Raw genomic sequence first — 14,321 nt, forward strand, 5'->3', positions numbered from 1 at the left:
CCTTAAACCTTAAGTCTTCATTAATGGTTACTTAAAATAACACTCAAACAACTATTAAAAAGAAGAGGCTAACTAATCACACTATTCATTTCATAATCATCTATCCTCTTTTCCTTTCTCGTACTTCCATGGCAAGGACTAAACTTTCAAGAACACTAAGAAGTCAAGTGACCAGGTAGCAAAAGAGATTATTAGGAGAAGATAAATCCTAGTATAGGAGACTGCAGAGCAACAAGAGGAAGAAAGGGATGTGGACATAGATGTTGAATCACAAGAGGAAGAAAGGGATGAGTCTGACGATGCAATAGAGGATCTAGAGACCAACTTAGATGCTCTCTTTGACGTGCGAGTGCACCAACTTTTTTTTAAAATGTCAAATGTTTTTTTGGTACATTACCATTGCTTTGCCATTGATTTCGTTTGCATTTCCATTGCAAATAATGCAATGGAAAATCCCCCCCCCAAAAAAAAGTCAAGAAAAAGGCACACTAGCATGCCCAAGGGCTAACCAACCCTTGGTTATGCCAGTGTGGCCCTATTTTAACCTGTCATATATAGATTTTTGGGCACAACATTACATTAATGGCCCTTTGTACTGGCCCCTTCAATAATGCCCCTTTTTAATGGCCCTTGCAGTACACAAAAATGTTGTTGAACATTTCCTTTAGTACAACAATTGGCAATCCTCACATGGTTGGTCACAAGAGGCTTTTACAAACTCTCAGATTAACATTTACAATTTTAAATGTGAAAATCTATAGAATTACAAGAAAAATTAATGCTTTGAAGAATGCAAACAATGTTGATAAAAGTATACGACTATAACCTTGTAATCATTTGCTATGCGCTTGTACTAAAATGTAAATTGTAGTATACAACTGTATCTCTATAAGTATATTGAATCCTTATCCTCTTTTTGTGCTTCTTCTAGCCTATATTGAATTGAAGCTTGTATTTGAGATGGTAAGATCGTTGGACTTGCAAAGTCTTGAGTGAGTACTTGAGCATCTCTAACATCAATTGCCACACCAACTCTTGCAAGTGCCAAGATCCGTTTAGAGACCTCTTTTCTAAAACATCCAAGTGCTACTTCTTGATGCACCAAAGTTTCTTTATTTACATGTCATAATAGTGCAAAGGATGTCAATTTTGATAGTTCCCTACAATTTATTGGTTCCTCTTTTCCATGGGGTGCAAACTTTTCATGCATGCACAGAATTGTGTGCCCTTAAAAAAGCCCCATGTAGCGGGCAAGGGAGGCATCTTTTCCAAAACGTTGCCTTGTGCTCCCTCAACATTCCAAAATTGTCAAACTCAATTGCAGCCTGAGAAATACAACAAAACATATTGATTAGATCATTTTCAACTATGAATTGAAATTGAAAACTAAAACATACATTAAATTATACATACCAACACTTATGCATCCACATCCTCAAGATGTTTCCTATGAAGGTCAATAGAGCTCTTTGTCTGAGCAATTGTCAAAGGTCCAACAAGTGAAGAGGCCTCTCTAAACGATTCCCCTTGATGCCGTTTTGTAGCTTGTGTTCTCTCCACCACCACATCTTGGGCTTGTTGTTGATATTATTCTTTTGTGACGTAGCTTTGTTCGGCATGAATCATCTCTTCCCAATTTGCATAGATTTCCCTCTCCAAATACTCCATGATTTGCTAGATCTATGCTACTAGGTAGTCCATCTACAATACCTAGGGCATTGCTTCATTCCCAACAATATAGTGTGGATAGAGCCTCATCTTTATGAAATCCTTTTAGGAATTGTATGTCTTGCAAAAAAATGTGTTCTTCATCATCTAGAATGATAGGGGGTAGAGACCTTGTCACATTACTTCATACAATAGAAGCTCTCCTCAGTCTCGATCTTGGACATCTGTCACTAATGTCTCTTTAATCTCTAAAGTAGTGTCTGGTTCTGGTTGTTGCTATTAATATAAAACCATTTCCAATCTAGTCACTCTCTAGTACTCCATTTTGGGGCCTTGGACACTTGGTTTTAGCTCTGAACCCTCTACTCCAGAGCCTCTACTCCTATCAATGGTCCTTCCCTCTCCTCCTTTTCATGAGCATCCATCCCTAGCTTTGACTATTAGTGCTGTAGAGTCGATTCTGCATATAGGTTGATGGCAAAACTTTCATGCATGTTAGCATCCAAAATTTCTTTGACATAGCTTCTATAATTGACAAGATCATTGGCATGTCTTGCACAAAATTGTGGAATATCAGGGTCATCCATGTCTAGCAAAATGAGATAGTAGGCCATCTACCATGACAAGTACCATTTGCCATAGTCATGCAAACTGAGCTCTTGTATTTCTAAGTCTGAGAATTGCAAAAAGTTTCTCTCAGATAGGAAGAGAAATTGAAGTAGAAAGCATCGATGAGAAAGTGGAGATGCAGTGCTCCATTATGGAGATATGAAGGAAGAAAGGATTTGGAGTGGTTTAATATCATGGGAGGATATTGGAATGATAATATCCAAGGAATTTGATAAAATAGGATCTCCATCTTTGCTACCCCCATAAATGTACCAAAAAACAATTATCTAGGAGGGGTATAGCCTGCCCAGCACACACCAAGCCGGACCATGAGGTCCATTAGGGTAATGGTGCACAGGAGAAAATGGAGCATATATGAGTATGAAATGGAGCCTAAATATGAGTTAAAAGACTTAGTGATTTGTCATTTTGGGTCATTCAATACTTGGGTAATTATTTCTTTCCCCTCTCTACCAAATTTGGTGCCTCCTCAAAGCTCACACACCTTGAGGAGTTCAGCTTGCAGAAGCCATACTAAGAAATCCTACACTCAAATCTCTTCATTGCCTTCACTCAATGAAAGGCACTACACTCAAAGCTCTTCATTGCCTTCAAGAAATCCTAAAGCCTTTGGACAACTTTGGGATTCAGGAGATCAAGTTGCATCTAGAGAGACTACATCTAAAGAGAAGAGCTATCAAATTACTTGACAATCAAGATGGTGGCAAGCGTGACTGTAGCAAGTCAGAGTACCACTTTATACACATGTATCTAGTGAAGCTATCAAGGGTCCCTAGGTGTGATATGGGTCTATTCCTCCCTCATTACCTGTTAGAACATATTTGACCTTGGTCCTCTACTTCATAAACAAGAAAAACCCTCCTTCATTTTAGATGCCTTGGCTCCATTGGTTTCCTTTCTTGCTCCAACAATCCACTTTGAGCCACAAGGCTAAGGCCGTTAGGGAATACATATTATATGCATGATGACCATGATGACCTACCTGACTATGGTGAGATGAAATGACTATTTTGTTGAAGGAAGTAGAAGGATCTTGAGCTCCTGAGAAGCTCCTAAGCTAGCAATATTGGAAGTTAGGCTGACTGAGTGATTCATTAGCAAAAGAATTGCCTTGAAATCTATAACATTTGTTAGTTCTATTTGAGTAGATTGCCTCCCCAAAATGAGATAATGATTCTTTTCTAGGAAAAGTAGTAGCTTGGATCGTATCCTTGCTCTTCGAAGCAATAATGAGGAATGACTACAAAAAGAGAGTTGATTAGTAACGTTTCTTAGCTTTTCTCATGATAAAAACTTGTTTTCTTTCACTCTGTTGAAGGACCACACCAGGTTTTATCAATCATGCTATACTTCACAAGATGTTTTAGACATATTACCACATTATAACATCATCATTAGACTATTTAGGGGAGGCACCATGTACTAGCTAGGTGCGGCTAAGTGTATAGGACTGCCAACCCGCCACTGTATGTTGGCAGTCCCCTATCACGAGCCACACCTAGCTAGGTGCATGGTGCCTCCCCTGCAAAAGCTCATGATGTTGAATACTATATTTTCCATGAGGGTGTCATTCATGTACATGTTCTATATGTTTTGTTAATTATTGAGATACATGGAAAGAATTCAAGGCATGCTCACTTGTTGTTATGAGATACACGGAAAGAATTCAAGGCATGTTCACTTGTTGTTATTTTCATTGATGGCTATTCAAAATTCACTCACTCTGCATGAGAGAGAGAGAGAGAGAGAGAGAGAGAGAGAGAGAGAGAGAGAGAGAGATTTATGTTTGTCTTTGTCAGTTAGGGTTGAGTGATGGCTCACTTTCACAAATCAGAATTGCATCACCTTAACACACACACACACACACACACATTTTCTACACTTTACAAATACACACATGCACACACACACATACACAGAAACTCCATTTCTTTGGTAGAACTTGTAGCCCTAATGTATTTATTTTAATTATTTGCCTTAAATCAATTAAGTGCCATAAAAACATGTTGGAATTCTTAAGCAAATTGTTTTTTCTTTGTCTAGATGGTCCTTGTTGTGCAATCAAGGGTGAGGATTACCCCCCATATGTTAAAAGGGTGTGGAATACCCCCCTGTAACAAGGTCTAATTTTTCTCTTAAGAGGGTGCTTCATCTCTTGGTCTATTTTCAATTGATGGTTCTGTTAATAGTTGTGGACCAAACTTTTTTTCACACATTATTTGTGGATTATCTTCTTTTATTTTTGCTCCTTAATTGACTCTTTTTATGTATTAGAATCTAGAAGGTTGTGCATGTTCCTAGGTAAAGCAATAACAAGCCAGGGAGCACAGGCATTACATGTCTACCCAAATGATGTTCTAACACCTAGATTTCTTGGATAGTGGTAGGTAAGTGGACCCTGACCTTGGAACCTAGGGACTACTTGATGGATTCGACACCCTTTTCCAATCTTGTGTTCCTATTTAAACTCAATATGATTATAAATTCTCAATTTTGTTAGAATTTTTGCAAACTCTCAAAATTTTTGCAATTCCCAACTTAGATGTCATAATTATATTTTTATACTTCTCATATATAACTTTTTATCCAAATGGTGGAATTAATTGTATGGCTCATTTATTGATGGGACTATTAAATATAAACACACACACACACACATACACACATCCATACACACAAACTCCCTTTCTTCTAGCCCTAATTTATTTATTTTAATTATTTGCCTTAAATCAATTAAGTGCCATAAATACATGTTGGAATTCTTAAGCAAATTATTTTTTCTTTGTCTAGATGGTCCTTGTTGTGCAATCAAGGGTGAGGATTACCCCCATATGTTAAAAGGGTCTGGACTACCCCCTTGTAACAAGTTTTAATTTTTCTCTTAAGAGGGTGCTTCTGTTAGATATCAATGCTCCACTCTCGTGTAACTACACAGGAACCAGCTAACTCTACTTGTAAGCCTCCCATATGAGGAGAAGGCATTTGAGTAGCTCGGTTATCCAGTAGGTCCTAGTTTGGACACCAGATGGGGGCCAAGTTTGGCCTAATGGCTAGACAGCTTCAAATAGAGTCGGCACACTGCCAACTAGGCTACATGCAAGTGTGAGAAGGCATCCCTTGATTGACCGCACTGAGGGTAGACGGAGCATTTCTGCGGCAGCCCACTCTCAGGTTGTGGGGCCCGTTTGGAGCCTCAGATAATCCCGGATGGCTGTGGGCCGAACGGAGACTGTAGGTTAGTTGCTCTGTTTTGCGCACCGGTTCTAACGTGTGGTCGGTTGCCTATTTCGGGACCGACTCCCAGTCGACCGTTTTGGGCGGACTGGGTCGACCACCCAATTGAGCCTAACCGACTACCACTGGTGGCTATATAAGAGCAAGCCCATGACGCCCATTTCATCACTGGCTACAACAACCTTGATTCCTTAGCATTTAGCCTCCGTCTTCTACTATTTCTAGCATGCCATCGAAGCTTCTTTCACAGGAGCACATGGCTGGGAGGCAGCGCCATCTATTGTGTCAGTTCTACAGTAATCAAATTTTTGATTCTCCATACTATCTTGTTTTCTCTCTTGTGTACGAGATCCTGTTATCTGTTTAGCACAGACGTTGTATTATTTTCTTACAGCTTCATCTCTTGGTCTATTTTCAATTAATGGTTCTGTTAATAGTTGTGGACTAAACTTTTTTTCAGACATTATTTATGGATTATCTTCTTTATTTTTGCTCCTTAATTGACTCTTTGTCTTTGTCTTTGTCAGTTAGGGTTGATTGATGGCTCACTTTCACAAATCAGAATTACCTCGCCTTAACACACACACACACACACACACACACACACACACACACACATTCTAGCTAGTTGACATAGGTATTTAATCACACACAAGAACACATACTCACATACACTCATACTATATACTCTAGCTTTTACACACATAATTATACGTGGTCACAAATTAATTTACTAACTCTCTCGAATAATTATTGTTTAGAGTTCAACTTTCCTATAGACAGCTACTATTGGTCTAAGGTGGTCACTATATGCCTCTAGTAATCGCTTTATGTTGCGACTATATGGCTATGAACTTAGTCCTTTGTTTGATTATATTTAAAATCATACTTTTATCTAGCTTAGAGTTATTTATGAAGTTTGTACTACAAATAATTGGCTAGGGAAATTTCCAATTTAGATTTAACTAATACTATATACTCTAAGAGTTTACCCAAGAGGTAAGTTTTTTTTTTAAATCGTCGATGGTTTATGCCTACTAATACATTTATAATATAAGATCTTAATTGTGGATTATATAAGCCACTAGTTTGAAGAATAAATCATGGTAGATATATAAGCATATATCAACATTAACTAATGCTTTTGATATATATTCATGGGAGATATATACTATCCTTAAGCAAAATTTGACATTATTTAATGCTTAATACCACTTGGTTGACCAACCTTACTAACTCTAGTGTGTCACTCTTACTAAACCCCCCCTTTTAGCATGCACTTGCACGTTCCCAACCTAACCCCACCATCTTCGGATTGCCACTTGGCCATTTGCCCACCGCCCACCTCCCACTGTTTTCTTCAACCACCCTTATTACATCCACTTGCTTACCTTTAACTAGCACGTTATGATCTCTTGCTACTACGTATTCGACACATGCTTCCCTTCTCCTCATAGTACTTTTCCTTATGCTCTTGTTTGCTGTCTAACGTGGCTGCTCGACTCCCTCAGGTGACCTTTCTTTTTGTAAACATCCTGTGCCCAGTTGATATTCTCTATTCTTTTTCATTATCACCCTATAGATGCAATGGCTCGTAACCTTGCCTTCATGTTTTTTGTAGCCTCCCACAACTTTTGATCACCTCAAGAGTTTGCCAATGCTATTCCCTTTTGCCGTCTTCCTCGTAGTTCATCTCTTTATCTCTTTGTTCCTGTACCACCCTACGTACACTAAGTTCTCTACCTTGCTACTAGACTGTCGCTTCTCGACCCCCCTTAGATCTACTACGGGGTTGAGATCTTCCAGTTTCTATTCACTAACAAGTTTATGCTTTGTTAGCCTTTATTTTTCATAATATCCACAGGCATGCTTTCTCTTGAGCTCTGTGCTTCCTTCTCTCTTTTCGCAACTACTCTCATGTTCATTGTTCTTCCACACTATGGTACATACATCCTCTCAGTGTTCCCAACAGACATCTCAATTAGTGGCTCTTACTGTATAGGCTTATTTCACCTTACTTTGGACTTCACTTAGGCTTTGTGTGCTTCCTTAGTTAGCATAGTTGGCAGCTGTGTATGTATTCTCTCTAATTACATGAGCAACTTGGTGTGGCATGGCTTCTACTCGTATTTTTATTCGCCCATCTTTGCCAATTCTTTAACTAATATCTGATGTGAAGCGACTGATCAGTTGGACTATCCTAACATATTTTATTGAGTAGAGCTAGTGTTCAGAGGATCTACTAGTTTTATACGTACTTTCATGAACATTGTTCCAAGTTAGGATTTAATTTTTTCTATAGAGATATAGTTAAAAGAAAATGTTTGTCTTATCTCTAATTGTTGGCTAGAAGTCTATAACTATTTATAAAATTTGATGATCACCCATGTATCCAATAAATGATACTCACTTCCCAACTATATAGATGTTTCAAGTGCTTATTAATTTTTTATCCATTTATATTTAAGCATGTTTTTAATATTAATTATTTGCAACAACAAGAACAAGTGTGTGGGGGATGCTTGGATACATGTCACCCACACAATAATCAATTTGTTCTAACAATGGTTGTTGTTTGGTTGGCTAATAGGTATAGTTCCTCAATCCTCAGATAATTGGTGTTAACGACGTGGATGCTCGGGCTTCTATTGTAACCTTGGTCTTTTTTAATTACTTAACTTTTTATTAATATACTTAAGCAAGTTTCTTAAATTATTTCATATGAATTATTATTTTGGCAATTCTATTCTGAATTGATTGTATGGTTCATATTATGATGGAATATTTGAATCCAAACACACACACATCTATACTTCCCTAATGATGAATTATTGTTTTATGTATACCCTATGAAGTCTTCCCTTTACACTCTTTTTTTAACCACCCCACACACCAAGCACACTAATCCTCCCATATCTCCATTAATCCCTTCTCAACCCATGCTCTCATTCACTCCTTACTCCACTTGTGACTTAAACGTTTTTTAAATTATCTAAGAATCCATATGGTTGTCTATATTCCTAGGTAAAGCAATAACAAGCCAGGGAAAATTACTTGGGGTGAATAGGGGAAGCAAGTCAAGTGAACAAAAGGGTGATCTGTTTCAATGCCATGTATGTAAGGACAATGTGGTTGTCAAGTACCCCACTCTCCTACCAAATGTTATATTTTTCTTTTGAGTATAGGCACTGGAAGAAAACAAGTGGCAATTGGCTCCCCCTTACTGTAACGATGATGATAATACAGGGGTAAATTTATGTATTGATTCTCATGTAGGAGATGTCAAGAATGTGATCGTCACATCACAATGGACTCTCAGGGACGTGCAGGAACACCTATTGGTCATGGAGGATGGCATGTTTGAATACTTTCACTTTACCTTAAATGGTAAAAAGGTAGAAAAGCGTGCAAAGAAGCACATGCATAGTGCCACTTTTATCCCTCTTGCAATATTGAAGATGGTAAACAATGTGGGGTGGAGCAATTGTGGATTTTGACATTTTCCAATTTATAGTGGTGCAATTAATTTTGATGTTTTGAATGGTTTTGTTTCATGTCAATGTCAAGTTTTCCCCACCAAAAAAATATAGTTCATTTTATTATTTATATTTAGAACATTTGGGTATATATAGGTTATAAAGTTACTTTAGTTTCGAAGTTTCACTATCATAGCCATAGTTCTCCTAGCTACCAAACTACCATGGATTCTACTAGGTTTGCCTTCCACGATTTCATCTCCCACACTCCATTAGTTGATAGAGAGGAGGAGTTATTTTCAGTCTTTAATAAGAGCATAGATGTCCTAGGCACCTACTTGGGAGCCCGAAATGATTTTGAAGACCTCATCAAGTACATGCAAGACCACATCACGAGTTTTGCATATCAACTTGATGAGTCTACAAAAATATGGGTCCCAATTGATTATTTGAAGAGTACAAGTCTACAAAAAGATGGGTCCCAATTGATTATTTGAAGTACTTGTTCAATCAAGAACCCAGGTTCATGAAGCATTTAGATCGCTTTCGAGCACATCTCACACCCCTAGGGTTTAGGGAGGTGGACACTGATAACCTCCTAGGATGTGGAGTCATCGAAAACACAGGAAATAGGTTCCTATCCTAGGAAATGACCTTTATTTTCCTTCTCCATGAGGTACACATGAAAGAGGAGCCTCGACCTCAAGCCCTGACCCTGCTCTGCCCTTTTCGATCCTCTTATTTCTGTAGATGAGCCCAACATGTGTGTTTTGCAACAACAAATATTCCTGCCTTTGAGCTTCCTAACGTACCAGGGCTTACAATGCTTAAAGCTCCTTTGCCCAATTGAAATGTCCAAATTCTCATCCATAAACTTGAGATACAACTCCGTTTGGTGACCTAACATGCGGGAACAACAGAACAATGAGCCCCATTTTTGCTACTAAAAGAAGACAAAACACAATCTAATTAAAATATATAATGAAGCAAAACAATTTTCAACCACCGCATTGGTTTAGGAAAGTCACAATTTCAATCACCGGGTTGGTTTAGGACACGTTTAGGATAGTCAACCATCGGGTTGGTTTAGGACACGTTTAGGACAGAGTCACAATTTCAACCACTTGGATGGTTTAGGACATTTCCACAATTTCAACCACTGGGATGGTTTAGCCTGATGGTCTCAGCTTCACATATTAGACAATAACAAGTATATTGCTTTTCATTTCTGAATTTCACCATTAGAAAATAACAATATATTGCTTTTCATTTTTGAATTTCACAATTTAATAGTGGTATATGACCGGAATAGCAGGGTGTGTGCATGATTAAGTGGACTTGATAGCTGTGTCCCAGACATCATTAGCAAAGTGGTAGCCACAGTGTTGCTACTTGGTATAGGGAAAGCCATGCAATTGGAAAAGGGAATCTACTATGTATAGTAATGACCACGTGGAAAGCTACTAGTAGGTCTAAATTCTCTCGTCCAATGGTTTGAATTTTGCTCAGTTTATAGCTCAGATCTCTCTCTCTCTCTCACACACAAGCTCTCTCTTAGATGTGATTTGTCTCTCATATCTATCTGTTCTCTCTCCACATCCATGTCACGCTGTTCCCTTTGTAAGAAAATAATACAACGTCTATGCTCAATAGATAATAGGATCTTGTATGCAAGAGAGAAAACAAGATAGTATGGAGAATCAAAAATTTGATTACTATAGAACTGATACAATAGATGGCGCTGCCTCCCAACCGTGCGCTCCTGTGAAAGAAGCTTCGATGGCATGCCGGAAATAGTAGAAGACAGAGACTGGATGCTAAGGAATCAGGGTTGCTGTAGCCAGTGATGAAATGGGCTTCACGAGCTTGCTCTTATATAGCCACCAGTCGTAGTCGATTAGGCTCAATTGGGTGGCCGACCCAGTCCGCCCAAAACGGTCGACTGGGGGTCGGTCCCGAAATAGGCCACCGAACATACTATAGAACCAGTGCGCAAAACAAAGCAACTGACCTACGAATGCCGTTCAGCCCACAGCCATCCGAGATCATCTGAGGCTCCAAATGGGCCCCGCAACCCGAGAATGGGCTGCCCCAGGAAATGCTCCATCTAACCTCAGTGCGGTCAATCAAGGATGCTTCCCGCACTTGCATGTAGCCTAGTTGGCGGTGTGCCAACTCTATCTAAAGTCGTTTAGCCATCAGGCCACACATGGCCCCCATCTAGTGTCCAAACTAGGACCTACCGGATAACCGAGCTACTCAAATGCCTTCTCCTCATATGGGGGGCTTACAAGTAGAGTTAGCTGGTTCCCGTGTAGTTACACGAGAGTGGAGCATTGATAATGTCCACCTGCAAGTGAACTTACTTTTTCGGCCCAATGCCAAGTCAATGAAGATGCCTCTCCAGCAAGTCTCTTCCAAGAGCCTTCGTGAAGATGTCCGTAGCATTCTCTATAGTCAGATAGTAAACCAAGTCAACCTATCCATCCATGATGAGCTCATGTACAAAGTGATATTGAATCTCAATGTGTTTTGTGTGAGCGTGGAACACTGGGTTCTTTGCAATCACCATGCAACTCTGATTGTCACATGATAACTGCATAGACTTGTTCTGCACTGCACCCATGTCCCCCAAAATCCTCCTCAACCACACTGCCTCGCAAGAAGCAAAGCATGCAGATTTGTACTCGGCCTCGGTAGAAGAAAGAGAAACTGTAAGTTGCTTCTTGATGACCCATGACACAACTCCAGATCCAAGTGAGAAACAGTACCCTGTCACTGATCTCCTACTGTCCACGTCTCCTGCCCAATCCGAGTCACAGAATCCGGTCAAGATCTTGCCCTTGGTATAGGTGATGCCATAATCAAGTGTGCCTTTGATGTATTTCAGCACCTGCATCCCTACCCTCCAATGGTTCTCTCGGGGCTTAGTGGAAAACCTGCTTAGTACACCAGTCGCAAAACTGATGTCCGGCTGTGTCTTGCACAGGTAAATCAAGTTGCCCACAAGCCTTCTGTACTTTGCTTCGTCCACCAGTGGTGATGAATCCTCGTTTGAGAGCTTCACGTCAACCTCCATACGGGTACCATCTGTTTTGCACTCAGCCATGCCAAATGCCTTCAGTATCTCTCCAGCATACTTTAGCTGTGAAATGAAGATTAGTTTTGGCTCTTGCCAAACTTCAATCCCAAAACAAAAATGCATCAGTCTGAGGTCTGTCATTTCAAACTCTCTTCCTAGCAAATGCTTCGTCTGCAAGATCTTCTCTTCATGGTTCCCTGTTATGACAAGGTCGTTCACATAAAGGACCACGATCATACACCTACCTCCTTCTCTGAAGATATACAAATTTGCATCAGATGGGCTCCTCTTGAACTCATTTTGCAGAAAGTAGGCATCAATTCACTGGTACCACGATCGTGGGGCCTGTTTCAGCCCGTAAAGTGCCTTCTTCAGTTTGCAGACTTTACCTTTTGAACCGGGGATGTCAAGACCTGGTGGTTGTTCCACGTATACCTCCTCCTTGAGATCTCCATTCAGAAAGGCAGATTTCACATCCATCTGAAACACAGGCCAACTTCCCTGGGTAGCTAAAGCCAAAACACTGTGAATTATGGTTAGTTGAGCTGTGGGAGCAAAAGTATCTCGATAATCAAAACCATGTACCTGTGCAAATCCTTTTGCCATGAGCCGAGCCTTGTACTTATCCAATGTGCCGTCAGACTTGTACTTGGTCTTGTACACCCACTTGGTTCCGATTACCTTGCGTTTTGGTGGTCGATCCACAAGGTCCCAAGTGTTGTTCTTCATTATGGAGCCATACTCCGACTGCATAGCCTCCATCCACCTATCATCGCCCTGTGCCTCTTCAAGACACTTGGGTTCATCAGCAAGGATCACTTCTGTCATCAAAGCATGGTTGACCAAGTGTTCTTGCGCCCTTCTTTGCTCCTCTAATCTCTTGGACCAGTGGTGTTCGGATGGTTCCTCCTCAACGGTTGGAGGTTCTCTGCTATCCAAAAGCTACTTTACCCACTTCGGGAATGGCCGTTGCCGTTGTGGTTCTGTTGGCTCTTCTTCATCTTCTTTGTCTTGAATCCTCCCAAGCACCATTGGGGGAGTTCGGTCTGTTGTTGGTGGCCGTACTGGATGGATATCCTGGTCCTGGTTATTTGGGAAGAAAGCATCCTCCTCCAATCGATGCGGCTGTTTTGAGAAGACCACATCGCGACTCTTCTTGGTAATAGGGTTATAGAGACGGTAAACCTTCCCCTCTTCACTGTAGCCCAAGAAAATACACTTCCAGCTCTTCGGTTCCCATTTGGTTCTGGTAGCATTAGGGACATCAACAAAACAGTCACATCCAAAAACTCTGAAATGTGCAGATGAAGGTTTCTTACCAGAAAAGGCTTGTAGTGGAGTCATCCCGTTCACAGCCTTCGTGTAGCTACGATTAAGGATGTAAACTGCAATGTTACATGCTTCAGCCTAGAAAGCCTTTGGCAAATCTTTCCCTTTCATCATACTCCGGCCCATTTCGCAGATGATGTGCATCTTGCATTCTGCTACTCCATTTTGCTGTGATGTATGTGGCGGGGGTTTCTGCCTCTTGATTATGTGACTTTTGCAGTAACTTTTAAATTCAGTCGATGTGAACTCTCCACCTCTGTCTGATCTCAACTTCTTCACCTTCCTCCCCGATTCTTTCTTGACCATTACATGCCATTGCTTGAACCTACTGAAAGCCTTGCCTTTCGTCTTCAGGAAGTATATCCATATCCTTCTACTGTAGTCGTCGATCAGCATCATGAAGTAGTAGGAACCACCCAAAGCTTCCGTCTCCATCTTTCCGCAGAGGTCCGTGTGAACGATCTCTAGAGGAGCCTTTGCCCTGCTGGCCTCTTTAGGAAAGGGCTGCCGATGCTGCTTGCCCATCATGCAAGCTTCACATACATCGGGCAGATCTAAAATTTCTGGTAAGTCTACAATCATTCCACTTTTATGCATCTCCTTCAAAGAACTAAGGTTTAGATGACCAAACCTCTCATGCCATAGCTTAGTGTTCTTCACATCCGCTCGAGCACTAAAATCTGAGAGTTTGTAGATGTTGCGCCACGTATCTTTACCAATGACCTTTCCTTGAAGATCCAGGATCTGTGCACCATTCTTATCGAATTGAACTTTGAGGTCCCGATCCGTGATCGCAAAAAGGGACAACAAGTTTCTCTTGATATTTGGCACATAAAGAACATTGGAAAACTGTTTTACAACTCCATCTGACTTGAGAGCAATCGTACCTTTTTCTTTTGCTA

This window comes from Dipteris shenzhenensis, chromosome 10 (genome assembly GCF_047967505.1).
Source record: "Dipteris shenzhenensis isolate YYH24624 ecotype China chromosome 10, Dip_SZ_1.0, whole genome shotgun sequence".
In the NCBI taxonomy this organism is placed as follows: Eukaryota; Viridiplantae; Streptophyta; class Polypodiopsida; order Gleicheniales; family Dipteridaceae; genus Dipteris; species Dipteris shenzhenensis.